The sequence below is a fragment of the Lepeophtheirus salmonis genome, chromosome 5, assembly GCF_016086655.4.
Source record: "Lepeophtheirus salmonis chromosome 5, UVic_Lsal_1.4, whole genome shotgun sequence".
Classification (NCBI taxonomy): Eukaryota; Metazoa; Arthropoda; class Copepoda; order Siphonostomatoida; family Caligidae; genus Lepeophtheirus; species Lepeophtheirus salmonis.
Window position 1 is genome coordinate 5081683 of NC_052135.2, and position 15232 is coordinate 5096914.

General features: G+C 31.0%; 1 protein-coding gene and 1 long non-coding RNA gene across 2 annotated transcripts in view; one reads left to right on the forward strand and one right to left on the reverse strand.

The window, feature by feature from the left end:
• Positions 1 to 877, reverse strand: part of LOC121118849 (acid-sensing ion channel 4) — a 118648-nt gene extending 117771 nt beyond the window's left edge. Inside the window, exon 1 of the mRNA XM_040713448.2 lies at positions 761 to 877. The gene's annotated coding sequence lies outside the window, so the exon portion shown is untranslated. The remainder of the gene's footprint in view (positions 1 to 760) is intronic.
• A 13275-nt stretch (positions 878 to 14152) lies between these two features.
• Positions 14153 to 15008, forward strand: LOC121118767 (uncharacterized). The gene is made up of 2 exons (XR_005864562.2): positions 14153 to 14346; positions 14414 to 15008. It is a non-coding gene; the product is annotated as an uncharacterized lncRNA (long non-coding RNA).
• The last annotated feature ends 224 nt before the right edge of the window (positions 15009 to 15232 follow it).

Consider the following 15232-nt stretch of genomic DNA (forward strand, 5'->3'; position numbering starts at 1 on the left):
TCTTTGTATAGAAGCATTCTTTTCATAAGATTCTTTCAAACTAAATTAGAATATCCCATTGCATCTCCAGTACAGCCAATAAATTTTAGGGAATAATGTATTTCATGGTCATAGTATCTCTTCGAAAGAGAACCAGCATTTTATCGTAATTTAGAGAGATATCATTATTCTTATGATTGGTATGAGAATCAAAACGTGAGTACTTCAATGAGTTTAATATAGAGATATAATCCTAGAGAAGCAACCAACTCATGGTTACAAGAAATAAGAGTTAAAAATCGGAATATTGACCCTTATACCTCATTTTAGGACATGGTTGAATATAAGATCCCATGTAGTAATAAGGGAGTTCGTCCGATCCGTAAAATTATTTTTTACGTAAAAGGCCAAATTCCTTAAGAGCAGAGAAAGTTCCGGGAGATAGATATCCAAATTCAGGGGCATAGTATATGGTAGATATACTGACTCACTAAATACGGGAGTATCCCATAAAAGAGGTGATGTAGATGTTCATGTGAATACTTTTAGGTTAATGAAGATGGAACAACTATGATAACGTTTTAAAACGATTTATTGGTCAGTATTTTTTACAACATTTATTAGATTTAGTAAATTAGACTTGCACACGGTGTTCACGTTTTTTTTTATAAATTTAACTAGATTGTTTGCTCAATTAGTTATTTATAAAGACTATAATGTAAAAAAACAATGTTAATATATTTTGATAAATGTAAAAAAAGGAGTAAAAAATAGTTCTTACCTTATGATTAGATATATATTTATATAATACAATTATCAATAAGCAGACTATTAACACACAAGGAATTCAAAGCGTACACACATAGAACAGAGTTTCATTTACTATTATTTTGTGAAGAGAGAAAAGTTATTATCGCAAAAGCAAAAGTAAAGACGCAAATAAAGAAATTTCTCTCCCGTTGGAGCCGTTTCTCCCGAGTTTTCCTACCCATCCTGATGATGTATTTTATTTATTCTTTAGACGTTCTACTGATATTTCAAATTTTATTAAAAGACTTATATGGGTACGTGTTCTTTAAAATACTTTTTTTTTTAAATCATAGCTGGTGAAATCATAGTAGAATAAAATATAATAAAGAATTACATTAATATTTGTACGAAAAAAAGGTAAAAAAATATCACTATAAAAGCTTCTAAGTTGGTTGGTTTTTTTATTATTATTAAATAATAATATACAAGATTGCTTTTTAAAACTGTCCCATAAATAATTGGCTCTTAATGAAAAACTACAAATCCAACTATATTGAAATCTTTTGAAACATTTAAATTAACTATCATAAATATTTCAATAATAAATTATTTCAATTGTTCCACCTTTGGCCTTTTTTATAGCAACCAATCTTTTCCAAATTGCATTACAACTGAAAAGTACTACATCTTCTGAAGTTTGGTTCAATTTTTTCTCAAGCATTGTCATGAGAGCATCTTTATTTGTTGAAAGACATTTACCTCCCTCTACAACCTTCCTTTAATTGAAAAGTTAAGGAAATTTAAATCATCTGAAGAGGGAGGCCACATAGACTTGTCCCAAAAATGCTGGAATTTTTTTTACAAAAGTTTTGAACTTAGTAGGCACCATGAGCTGGAACTGAATGAAGTGAGTGAAGCAAACTTTTGACATGGAAATGCTGTTTCAATCCAGGGCTTCACTTTTGTCTTCAAAAAGTCTAAATAAAATTTTGATTAACTTTTACTCCATCAGAATTTCGGAATGTATCTGATTTTTCACCATTTAAAGCCACGAGACCCCAAACCATGATTACTCTGATTTTTGCTCTTTGCAAGCAAATTTTTGGATGGACTAAATGCCGTCGTATGTCTTTGCCAAGAATCGGTCATTTTGCTTGTTGAATTTTCTACTTACAATAGATAACTTTTCTTTACAATTAATCAGGTTGACATTCTTTTATACTGTATGTCAGTTTAGCAAAACATTGCTTCTATCCTTTCTTTTTGTAATTGCTCCCCTTGACGGAAGATGAATGTACTGATTTTTTCAAATTTTGACCCATCTAACTAGGTAACATCATGGGCCAGCTTTCGTATGGATCTTCGTGGATTTTCCCGATTTTTTTTTCACCGACAGCATTGACCAACCTTAGAATTCTCACAGTTTTGGTTGTTCCACTCTCTGACTTCCTATCAGACTCGATTCCATCCTCCAATTACATTTTTCACCTGTAAACAATTTTGACCTTGGCAATCTTCTGGCTTGACTTGGAAGTATGTACAGCTTTTGATAGAGTTATAATATATTGCCTTTAGAATTTATATGACTTTTTGGAAAATGTGTCAAACATTTGGTGAGAGCATCATTTTTGATAAAATATCTATCAACACTCGATAGCTCAATGGTGCATTTGCACTGCTTGTGTCAAAATTAGGAAGAAATCTTCTACATCTGTCGACATCATATACTTGAATTGGTTTTGGCAAGTGTTTTTTCCATTTGTATGGATCCCTTATCTGGACTTGATATTCAAGTTCTTTAAAAGTTTCCGAAAGAGTGGGAAAAGATCGACAAAACAGACTTTAAGTGGGCCATGAACGATGATTTAAAAGTCACATCTCATATGAAGGATAAAATAATCAAACTGTAATGTATTATTCTAAGAAATGATTATATAGAGTTCTTACAACATTTTATTGTTTTTATTGGATTTCACTTGAGGTATTGCACCCGGATCTATACACCATGCATTTTGGGTGAGTAAATCATTGAACACTCTCAAGAGTAATATTTTTGAGATCAATTCAAACTGACTACCATTGAAATAAGAGGAATTTGCAATATATATATTGGGGAAATAAAAATTAAAACCTTATTCAAACCTCTGAATGATATATTTTCTCCTCGCTAAGATCGTGAATTTATGTTAAGCTTGAAATTTTTTGAAAATATACTTCAGAAATTTCAGAGGCTTGAACAAAAAAATTCAGGGACCTTTGGTATTTAAAGGAACAAAATATAGCCTTGCCATTTTTTGACCCAAAAGTATAATCTAAAGAAAAGCGAACTATGGCCAAAGCAATTATAAATTCGGAAAGTTCCATTTATCCATCAAATAGTCCAAATCGAATAACAAAAGATTTAGATAATATTGGGGAAACATTTAGAAAACATTTGGTTCAAAAATACCCTGAACTTTGTTATATGTTTGGAGATAGGGAATAATTTACTTCAGGATGACCCTGAAACTTGAAATTTAAGGGACTACTATCAAGCAGCATGTTCAACCAATAAAAACTTAAAATGTGTCATTGATTCAGATGAAAGGAGGGTTGCTCACATTAAAGAACCCATCTTCTTAATTACTAATGATGAAGAGCAGAAACATTATTTATTGCAAGTAGTATAGAACCATCGAAAGAGATTTCACGATTTAACAAAAAAGGTACATTAAGTAGAGAAGACAGTTAGAAATTGCTTCAATATTGACAACACTCCCTTTATTTTAATAATAATTAATTTTGTTATTTTTTTGTTTCATTTTTTTCTTTTTTAATAGAAAATTATTTAAGAAAATAAGCTTTTGAATTTTGTAAAGAAATTCGATGACCTACTGTAACAAAAGGAGATCATAAAAGATCAAAGTCAAAGAATCAAAGAAACTAATTAAAGACCAAAATAATATTAATATTTTTGAAAGATACCTTATTTTTGTAAAAAAAATTAGAAAATAATTTAATATATCTAGTTGTAATTGGAAGATGTCAAAAGAAGAAGACAACATTTTGGAAAAAACTGCAATTGTAAAAAAACTTTAAGCGCATTGGGCGACATCTAAGCTTTTTCCAATTTTTGAAAATCCGAAGCCTATGAGAGCTCGACATTTTCAAAAAAAAGTTACAAATGGACCGGTCTAGGCCACATGGAGGTAGGCCTAATATTTGGGTTCTTCTTGGCTGTATGACGTTATTATGGACTTCTTGATGTTCTACGAAGTCAAGATGGATATATGTACAAGAGTCGCTTAAGCCTTTTCATTACTGACACTAACGTGTAGAACATCCCACACGTGTTGTTGTTTTTTTTTACACATACAGATACTGGATAAAAGCAAAACTTGTTTTATTTTTTACCTGTTCGTTTGGTTACGTAATGAAAGTACGTAATTTTAATCCTACTCTACGTTTTGGTTCTCTACCTTGTAGATATAAAGAAATTTGCCTTTTCTTTGGTTGTATAAAATTATATAACTCTCCAAAGTTTGTTGAAAATATGTCCTAAGCATACACTGTGTATACTTCCTGTATAATCCATGAATGGTTATCACAGTGATCAAATAAATAAGAAGGGTAATATGTCTCCGATTAATAACACAAGTCAACAAAAATTAAATTTTTCAAAATCTGTAGAATTCCATATACAATTATAATAGTACATACTGGACACCTTGATCACAATCTTCAAATGTTTTTACATTCAATGAGTTCATTTAAATTGAAAATTATACAGATTTCATCTATAAAAGCTTTTCTGTTTTATTGAGGAAATAATTAATGTTACGTTGATTTAATAATATGTATATAAAAACATTCATTATTTACCTAGTCATAGTTATTTAAATCTTTTTAACATTATATTTTTTCCCATAATAAAGACATTTATAAGGTCACGATAAAAAATAAATTTACTCGAAAAAGTCATAAGAATTTAGATTGAATACTTTTTTCACTTTTATTATTCTTTGAACAAAATATTTCTAAAGCCTGCATTGGATTTGTGCATCCTCTAAGCGGTTAAAGACGTTGAAGGGCACTGGTCACATCCTTTGTCTTATTCAAAATAGATCAAGGAAAGAGGGGGGTCTGTTTTGAACAATATAATTCATTAATATGGGATTTTAAAAATTTCTACACCAAACTTTTATAAATATCTGCTTCAAAAAACAAATTCAAATCAATATTGAAGCTGAAATATATCATTTAGAACCAAATACTCTTATAAATATTAAACTCAAATTATTTATGTTCTAAATTTTATTACTTTGCCCTAAAAACAGTTCAAATCACAAACCCCATAAAAATAAAATTTTTGCAAGGAATAAGCAAATTTCCATGTGGGTTTATGATTATTTTCTTAATCAAAACTTGTCTCCAGCCCATAAAAAGGAATAAAATACTATAAAAAATCAAATGGAAAATCCTTTCAAACCAGATTTAATACGATTCGTAACAAGGCAGTCAAGTACTATTATGATTAAATACGGAATTCAAGAGTAACATTATTCATGACTTATTGCATATTAATATTTGAACAATTGTCTAGAATGGAATCAAAAAGCTACCTTCTACAACTGGCAAAAAAGTATGATAGAAAATATGAAAAAAGTCTGGTTCCAGATAAAACCAAATATCTTAGAATACTTAATTGTTAAGGTGGTTTGAAAAAAATAGTTATATAATTCAATATTATGATTACGACATTAAAAAATATTATTAGTAATTCCATTATAAATTTGCTAAGGTTTAGTACAGCGTAAATATTTATGTATCAATTGTTTAATATACTCTTGTATATTTAAATAAATATTTGCATCTAGATTTGCAAATTTCTAACTCTGGATATTTCAATTATGTTAAACATCTGTTAATGAGCTATGATATTATATACATAAAGATGATTCGTATTCATTTGAATCTAAATTTTATCCCCATTACCTTTCAGTATGCTTCTGAAAAATTAAATCAGATACTATACAATTTTGAATTTATTTTTATCCTTTCGGATATTTAAATTTTTTAAAAGGAGTTTATTTAATTTATTTAAATCTAGTGCTTCAAAGACATTTTTTTGTTTTTTCTTACTATGCTTTTATTCTTTTTTTTCAATGTGAGGACTTCAAAATTATAATATTGTAGTGAAAATGTTATGTAATATATGCAACCTCAGCAAAAAAACTATATGTTGTTTAAACTCAAAGCTCATGATAATCAGGTTATTTTAGAATAAGAATTTCTTTATATTTTTCATACATACAAGTATTTTTAAGATTTTAATAGATATTTGCAAGTAGAAAAAGGATAGAATAGTATAAAATGAGACATAGTTTAAATGAAGAAATTATTGTAATTGTTTATCTTGTAATTAATAACGTTTTATTTTCTGGATCTTTTTTGTACATAGTTCACCAAACTGTGTTATAAGAAGGATTTTTACTAACAAAAGGTTATTTGATGATTCAAACATTAAAATGAAACAATTGGACATGAGCTTAATCTAACATTTATATGAATACATTTAAAATTCAACCAGCCTTCAGCCCATGCATTTTTGGACCTAAAATCAGCCAAATTTTTAAGATTTTTTGGAAAAAATGTAGTAATGCTTCTTTAATGTTTATTTTTTTAGTCGATATAGTTTTTATTCTAACTTTTGGAGCTTGGTGGGATATTCTGGACTTGGACTCTTGCCAAAATATCTTTCCATGCAGATATTTATGATATACAGGGAGCGGGGATCAAATTGTCGCCTACTTTAAACCTTGATAACTTGAAGACGACATTATCAAATAAAAAACCGGTTACCAAATAGGAAAGCTATTTTTGTCAGCTGACGATAAGTAGTTCAGTTAGCATCATGCCGTCATCATATGAGGAGATAAAGAGCTATAAGTGGAACGAGGAGCTTTCGAGGTCCGCCGTAGTCATGGTATTGGTTAATAATGGAGTTGAAATCTCCAATTCAACGATTGCTTCAACCTTAGGAGTGAATTTACGGACTGTTCAGCGTATCCGTAAGAAGCTAGAGGACACCTGGGATGTTGATGTCACCATAAAGAGGGCACCCAAGGAGGAGGGTGCCGACAGGATGGTCAGGGACACCGACTTTGTCTACAAGGTGAAGAAGATGGTTGAGAATGACCCTACCAGGTCCATGAAGGCCATGGTGAGGGATCTGGGCTTGCATGAAAAAACAATAAGGTACTGTGTATCTGAGGATTTAAGGTGCAGGAGCTACAAGATGCAGGTGGGTCAGATCTTGACCCAGAAGGCAAAGGACAACAGGCTGATGAAGTCAACAAAATTGCTCTACAAGCAATTTCTGTCAAGATCAGAAGGTCAACAAGCAGAACACCAGGTGGATAGTTACCTGCACCAGCCATGTGAGCAAGGCAATGAAGACCAAGTTCCCTGCAATGGTTATGGTGTTCGGGGTGGTCAGCAGTGAAGGTCATGTTATGCCTCCCCACATGTTTGAAACGGGTCTAAAGGTCAATATAGAGGTCTACCTGGATGTTATGGAGAAGGTGGTTCTGCCTTGGATCCAAGGGGTGGCCGGAGACAGGCCCTGGGTGTGGCAACAGGACTCAGCACCCTGCCATGTGTCCAAAATCTCCATGCAGTGGTTAACCGAGAACTGTTATGACGTCGTAACCAAGGATTTGTGGCCTCCTAACTCTCCTGACCTTAATCCTTTGGACTATTTTGTCTGGGGCTATATCGAAAGACATACCAACACACATCCTCATAGCACCAAGGCCGGCCTGATGGACTCCATCAAGGAGGTATTCGGCAACATGGACAATGAGATGGTCAGAAGAGCCTGCGGTCGGTTCAGAGGCCGTATTGAGACCGTTATTGATGACAACGGTGATTATATCGAATGAATGGCTACTCTATACCTATATGCTCGTCATAGTTTTGATTTTCAATAAAAAAGTTAAAAAATGTATATTTTGTGTTGTTGTTTGTAGAAAAATATTTTGGCGACAATTTGATCCCCGCTCCCTGTATGTATTTGTGTCTAGTTCCTCCCTTGCTTTGGCTGTCGATGACTTAGAAAGAACGAAATCCTCAATTTCTCCTCTACCAGCTTTAATTGTTGCAGCAATCAGCAGAGTTGCAATTCTATTCAAAATTTCTCATCTTTAATTACTTTGGCTATTTCAGGATATTCGATAAAATTTTTGGGCAAGATCAGTAGCTAATATTTTTAACAAGTTGATAAGTGAGCTTCCTTTTTAGGGAACAAATTCTAAATCTTTTTAAACAGAACTTCGTGGCTTAATATTAGGACATCCTTCATTTGAAAAATCATTTAATCATTATTGTTTGCATCATCAAGACACTGTTTTTCTTTTTCAATCATTGTTTTTCTTTCTTTTCTTCTGTTTATTTTCCTTTTTGAAAAAAAAAAAATATATAACCCATAGAATTATTCAATTTCAATGAAATATCAAGTTTTTAATTGCGGAATCAATAACATTTTTAGCAATTTTCCCTTCAGAATTGAATAAATCTGTAAGCCTCCAGGGCTGGCTAAACTTTAAAGATTTTTTGTTTGATTTTTGTTATGTTAGATACATATTGAAAAATCTAAAAATAAAAAAATACAGGTTTCCTGATATCAAACCATTTTGTTCTTTTGGGACACCTTATTGTAAGATATATAATAAAATGGTTCAACAGTAAAAATGGTTCCAGGGCGACATATGATTAACTAAAGAGAAAATTCGATCCCTTAATTCCAAATATGGCCTAATTTTTCCTCTATTTCCCCTCAGGCTTTCTTTCTGAAAAGAGTAAAAAGTTTCTGTTATTTTTAAGATTCAAAGCTTTTTTAAGCATTTAGTTTCCAAGAAAACGTTAAACTATGTGAATATATTTCAAAACCTAATGAATAAAAAACTCTAAAACTGTTTTAAATTATGGGTATCATATTGATAAGCCGATTTATCTTTGATTAAAGTTCAAAAAAGGTGTTTTTTATTCAAAAGCTCATAGTTTTAAGAAAAATGCATTCAGAAAGATTAAAAATTTCTCTTTAAAAAAAAGAAGATCCTTCTCAAAAACGTTCTACATCGTTGTCAATTTTATATAAAGCTACAAAATATTTCAAGGATAAACTCATTTTTGAAATGATGTTATAAAAAAAGTCAATATATTTGTGTACCATAGGATCCCAAAATTAGGATTTTTGCGATTTTAATTACAAAGAAGCAAAATACAATTGTGTCCATTAGAGTCTTTTTTTTTTAAGTTGATGATTTATGTAAGTTGTTTTTTTTTTACTCTAGATATTAAATTAAAAAGGTTTTTTTTTTAATTTTATTAGTAATATTTTATTTTACATACAAACAAACACAAAAATTTACTAAGTAAAACTTATATCCTTATTTACCACAATTAGAACCTAATATATATTGAGTAAGAAAAAAGAAGTTTCCATATTTACACGTAGATGAGAGCAATATCATTCGATCAGGGTCAACATATCCGAGAATGTGAGGTACTCTGAAAAACAGCTTCTTACTGTAGAACCTGCTTTCTGTGACAACAGAATATAGCGTCAACCCATTTATACTTACAAAACTTATAAACTCATTTTTTTTAATATCATTTCGAATTTTTGACATTTTTTTTCAATTAATGAATACAACAAATCAACCTTCTTTGTCAAATTCATCTTCAATATCAACCAAATTAGCACAATCTTGGTCGTAAATCCCTATAGGAACATTGTCCATCTCTACTTCCTCAAATATATAACTGTGTTTCTCAGACATTATTTTAAAACAATATTTTGATGTCTCTGAGAACTAAAAATGTCTGCATAACTATACATCCAGACATAGTGTCAGGCACAAACATAAACTATTTTCATCAAGACTAATATTGCTAATATACAGAATGTGGACTCTAGAGTATGAATCCAAAGTTTAATTAATGGGTCAACTGTTTCTATTATGTTAAAAATATTTATATCAAGATTGGGGACAAAGTAATTTCGTATTTCCCGGCCTTTTTATCTAAGTATATCTTTATCATTATTGGTCTCATCGGATCATAGTAAAGTGTTGTAAAAGTGTGAGTGTATCCTACAAATGTTTTTTGCACAGTAAGGAGATATCATAGTAAGAAATTTGCCATATTTTACTAAAGAAAGGGTAAAACACGTCAAAAACGACCAAGAAAATTTGAGATGTATACGGGCTGATACTCTTTCAGTTCGTGTTGCACAACAGTGGTTCATACGATTTCGTTCTGTTGTAGTGGAAGTAAATGATGTTCCACGCACTGGCAGGCCTGTTGTCGAAAATATCCATAAAATCATGAAAAATATCGAGATTTATCCTCATCTTAGCAGTTGTAGCATCGCCCAGAAGCTGAACATCGATCATACGACTGTTTTGAACCATTTTTAGAAGGCTGCATACAAAAAAATAAACTCAATATTTGGGTACTAAACAAAAGAACTCATAGACCGAATTTCCATTTGCCAATTGCTCCTGAATTGAAACGAAATTGATCAATTTCTGAAGCAGATTGTGACTGGCGCTGAAAAATGGATCGCTAACGTCAATGTCAAGCTACAGGATTGTTGTTAGAAAAGCCAATAAAGTTGCCTAGACCGTGGGCATGCAAGGAATGTGATGATGTATGTCTGGTAGGATTAGCATGGAATAATCTACTATGACTGCTCCACTATGGGCAAAGGCTCAATTCTAGCCTCTAATGTAATCAAACTTGGCTATTTGAAACTGACAATCTAAAAGTAACGACGAGAATTGGTGAATAAGAGAATAACCGTATTTCATCAGCATAACGCCAGGCTGCACACATCTTTGATGACGCGTCAGAAGCTCCGGGAGCTCAGATGGGAAGTTTTTATTCGTCCACCCTACATTCCGGACTTAGAACCAAGTGATTACTACCTTTCCCTATTTATAACCAACGCACTTTTGGGTATAAATATGCCCTCATTGGAGGCCTGTAAAAATTGTTTGTCCGAGTGTTCGGTCAATAGAGACCAAGGCTTACACAAGAAGGGCATTATTAAGTTGAGTTCTGGTTGGCAAAAGTTATCGAGCAGAACGGGGAATACTTGGCTTAAATTGAATTACTATAATACTTCTTATATAAATTTGACATAAACAAAAAATATGAAATTGCTTTTTACCCAACCTATTATATAATAATAAATTCAATGTACATACTCTTAGCAAATATGAAATGTATAATTAATTTATTTTTTGAATGGGTTATTATCTCCTTCGGTGTAGGTTTTTTGCTAAATATTTGATAGTTTCTATTAATTACTCCAAAAAGTGAATTTAAATCCCTTTTTTTTTTTTTTTTTTGATTTTTTGGCAAGCCAAGATCAATAAATTTGGTCAAGTACCCATTGCATTTAAGCAATTAAAACGTTATGCCAAGCTTTTTTTAACTCTCTCTTTCTTTCAGGTAAATTTGTTTATCCTTCTGCCTGTAAAGTGCCATCTTATAAAACTTCTTTCGACAATAATTATTTGAAACTAATTTCAAACTAATACATTGAATTTATCATTTTTCCGATTTATTGTATTTGGAATAATATTTGTAACTTTTTGTAGAATCGTTTACTATATATAAAACATATCAATGTGTGTATAAGGATGAGGACGGGGCAAGTATTTCCTAGAAGACACAATTACTTTATATTATATCAATTTTATACATAAATATTAATATTGTACTTCTTAATTTTTCCAAAGACAATAATACTTTTTCATATGTGGATGTTTGGAAGTGAATTTTGGTATACTTATGTACATATATTCCTTAATATACAATATGTACATTAAAACAAAAATACAATATAAATACATATTTGAAATGTGCATAAAATTTTGCAAAGAATAAATAAGTGTTCATAGCTTTTTCATGGCTTATGTTTAGCTAAGACTAAAAAACTATTTACAAATTTTAACACCTATCAATAATAAATGATAAATTTTCAAATATGTCACAAATTTGTAAAACTATTTGTTTACTATATTATAGTTATAGGCTCATGAAAATATAACATGCTTATAAAAACAATAAGAAAATGGTTGTCCAAGTTACGTAAAATTAGATTACAACTCCTTCTATTCAAATGGATTTATTTTCTTAAATTGATATATAAAATTTGAACACGTATTCCTTGACTACTAAGTATCCTTACGCGTTGAGGCACATCATATTTTTTAATTCAATCCCATGCACAAAGCTACAAATATCAATTTTTAAAGTACTTAATATCTAAAAAAGAACCAAATAGGATATTATTTCGATCATGATGAGCGTCGTTAGTAAAAAAACAAAAAACTCACGGAGAAATTTAATATTTAAACTAGTTTGAATACTCGCGGTGTTTAAACACAGCATGGACACTAATGGGTTAATCAAAAGTTTCTATAAATCCTATAAAAAAAGTATTGTGTGGCTCCTTATTTATTCGGTCCAGTCCATTCATAGGACTGGTACGAAAGATAGTAGATCATTGGGACCGCTCCTTAAGACCGTCAGTCCTTGGGACTGGTCCTCAACTGTCAATCTTAAAATCTTAAAAATATATATATTTTATTTTGCAAAATAAGATATATAAAATATGTATAATGATTATAGCACATATCTTTCGAAAATATTATTTTTTCTTTATAACAAAATATAATACCAACATAATGTATTATTACATAGTTATATAATTTATTCTATTTTATAATGATGTAATTAAAAAAAGGAAAAATGCCCTCATTCATCGATTTTACCTTCTTTAAGGACTGACAAGTTGGATTCGACGGATGGGACAAGATTTGACTATACTGCAGCCCTAAATAAGGATCAACACAAAACTAGGTAAAACAACTACAAAAAATTCAAATAGAAAATTCTCAAAAACCGGATTTAATATGGAAAAACGAGTTACAGAGTCGTGAGGAACTCTGTCAAGTATTATTATATTAAATACGGAATTCAGAAGCTATATTTTGGTGACTTAGTGTAATTAATCTTTGAACAATCTTCCATCTTTGCAACTTGCGAAAAACTATGGTAGAAAATGGGAGGAAAGTCTGGTGTCAGATATCATAAAATCCTTAATTTTAATTATGGCTCCAAAAAATTAATTATATAATTCAATAGTATCGTGACTGCATTAAAAATAAAAGTATTGATTTGATAATAAATTTGCACCAATTTAGTACAACTGAAATATTTTGATATCGATTCTTTGACATCGTAATAGTGTATGTTTATTGTATATTAAACTGAGAGCAACTTGATATTGGATGTATATTAGTCGATTTAGTTAGACATGAAAACGACATATTTTTTCAAAAATATCTATAAAACGAATATTTTGACGAATATAAGAGCAGTTCCATGTTGGAAGTCAAATTTAGAATTTCACTTCCACGTATCTTTCATTCATTATATCGCGACTACCATTGAAATAATTAGATGATTGGCGAGGTAAGTTGTTGAACTCATAGAATTGTTGGGATGCAAGTTGGGTAACACTAGTTGGGGAAAATAAAAGCCTAAGATCTGTCTGTCTATAAAAAATATATATAACTTGTTAAATAAATTATATTTGGTACACATCTTTATTTCAAATAATAAGTTTTATAAATCAACGAAAAAATTGAACTAAATTACACACAATTATTAACATGTTTTGGAGAAAAAACCAAGCGACAGTTTAAATTAAATAAGGGTAACAACAGAGTGGGGAAAACAAAACGAAATAACGACAAATCCAGAGATCTGATAAGTACTTCAAATAAAAAATGGAGGATCTCTAGCTGGTTCTGACCAATAATCGTTGGTAAACATTCTGTATTATGTATCAGTGTATCCCATTGAGGATGAGGGAGTTGAGGATTATAATTGCTTGAGATACTTAATCATGGAGCCATATAAGTAGTTCTTGGTTCTTGTTCTTCACTGGGTATATTATGCTTTGTACTTTGGAGATATATTTCTCAATCTGAAAATTGATTAATATATCATACTATATTATATATTCTATTGATATCTTGATCTATCCTTATATCGTGAGGACGTTAAAATGCGCCAATCTGAGGGGCTTAGTCTTACATCAAAGTTTATCCAAATCTCTCTTAAAGCTTCGACATAGTTATTCAAAAAAATATATGTCCGTTTGTCCGTGGAAACCTCACTTTTGAGTGTAAACTTAATACTTAATAAAAGGCTCTCTATATCTAGATATATCACTTAATAGTTGAGTCACGGCGCTTTTCTGGATAAGTAGTTAAAATTTTAAAAAATATTTAAAATAAGAAGAAAGAGTGAGGGGAGAATTACGCACACACGCTTTTTATAGAAGAAGATAAATAGAAGCTAGAGAAGGACGAAGAAACGCAGAGGACCCCTCATGTCAATCGAAAATTTCAAAGTACAAAGTTTGAAAAACTTATTTTTAAAAAAATAATGGGAAGGAGTAAAAACTAACGATTCCAAAGGTATGAAAAAGTCTTCAAAAACGACGGCAATGTCCTTCGTGAGAAAAATTAAAACACACCAGCAGAATGAAACGTAAGCATTTATATACATACAAAAATCACTATTTCACTATAAACATTAATGCATCAACAATTCTTAGTGAAGTTTTGGGGATTATGGCGATAGCTGCTGCAGATATAAAGAAGATTGAGCGTACAGATGAGGAACGGTGATGCGCTGTGACGATGATTATTGTAGACAACAATATGGACATTTCAAATCAGAAGGTCTTAAATGTGGTGCTAATTATCGACCTTGGCTCTGTCACAAAGACTAGGCATCTTGTCATGTCTCAGGCAGGCCACTGAAGTGGCTAATTGAGCATTGATATCACTTAATTGAAATTAAATATGGCCCCTCAGTGGTTCGGATCTTAATTATATGACATATTTTGACTGGGCTACATTGAATCTCATACTATCCAGGACTCTCTGATTGCCTCCATCAAGGAGACTATGACCAATATGCCAAGGTCGTCAACGTCTGCTCCTCCTTACGGGCACGGGCCATAACCGCGATTGATACTAAAGGGGGATGCTTCAAATGATCTCTTTTCAGCATGTACAATTATAGCTAATTATTATGTAAATCAATCGAAAAATGTGGCCTCAGTGGCAATTTAAAGATTTTTGAAAGATGCACTCTGTATTAAATTAAACCTTTAAATAAACATGTGTTATTAACTACAAATTCAATATTATACCTCAAACCCTCACTATACGTAGTTAAATACTAAACATCATTTTAAAGAAGAACTATCCAACCCAAACTTATAAAATTTGAAATGTAACTATGGTAGAAGATTTCAATGACTTATGATACTTAACAACGAGGCTATAGTCAAAAAGATTGATATGAAATGTGAAGTGACCCAGATTAGTAGAATTGCTATTAAGGGTAATTTCATATATCTTCCATG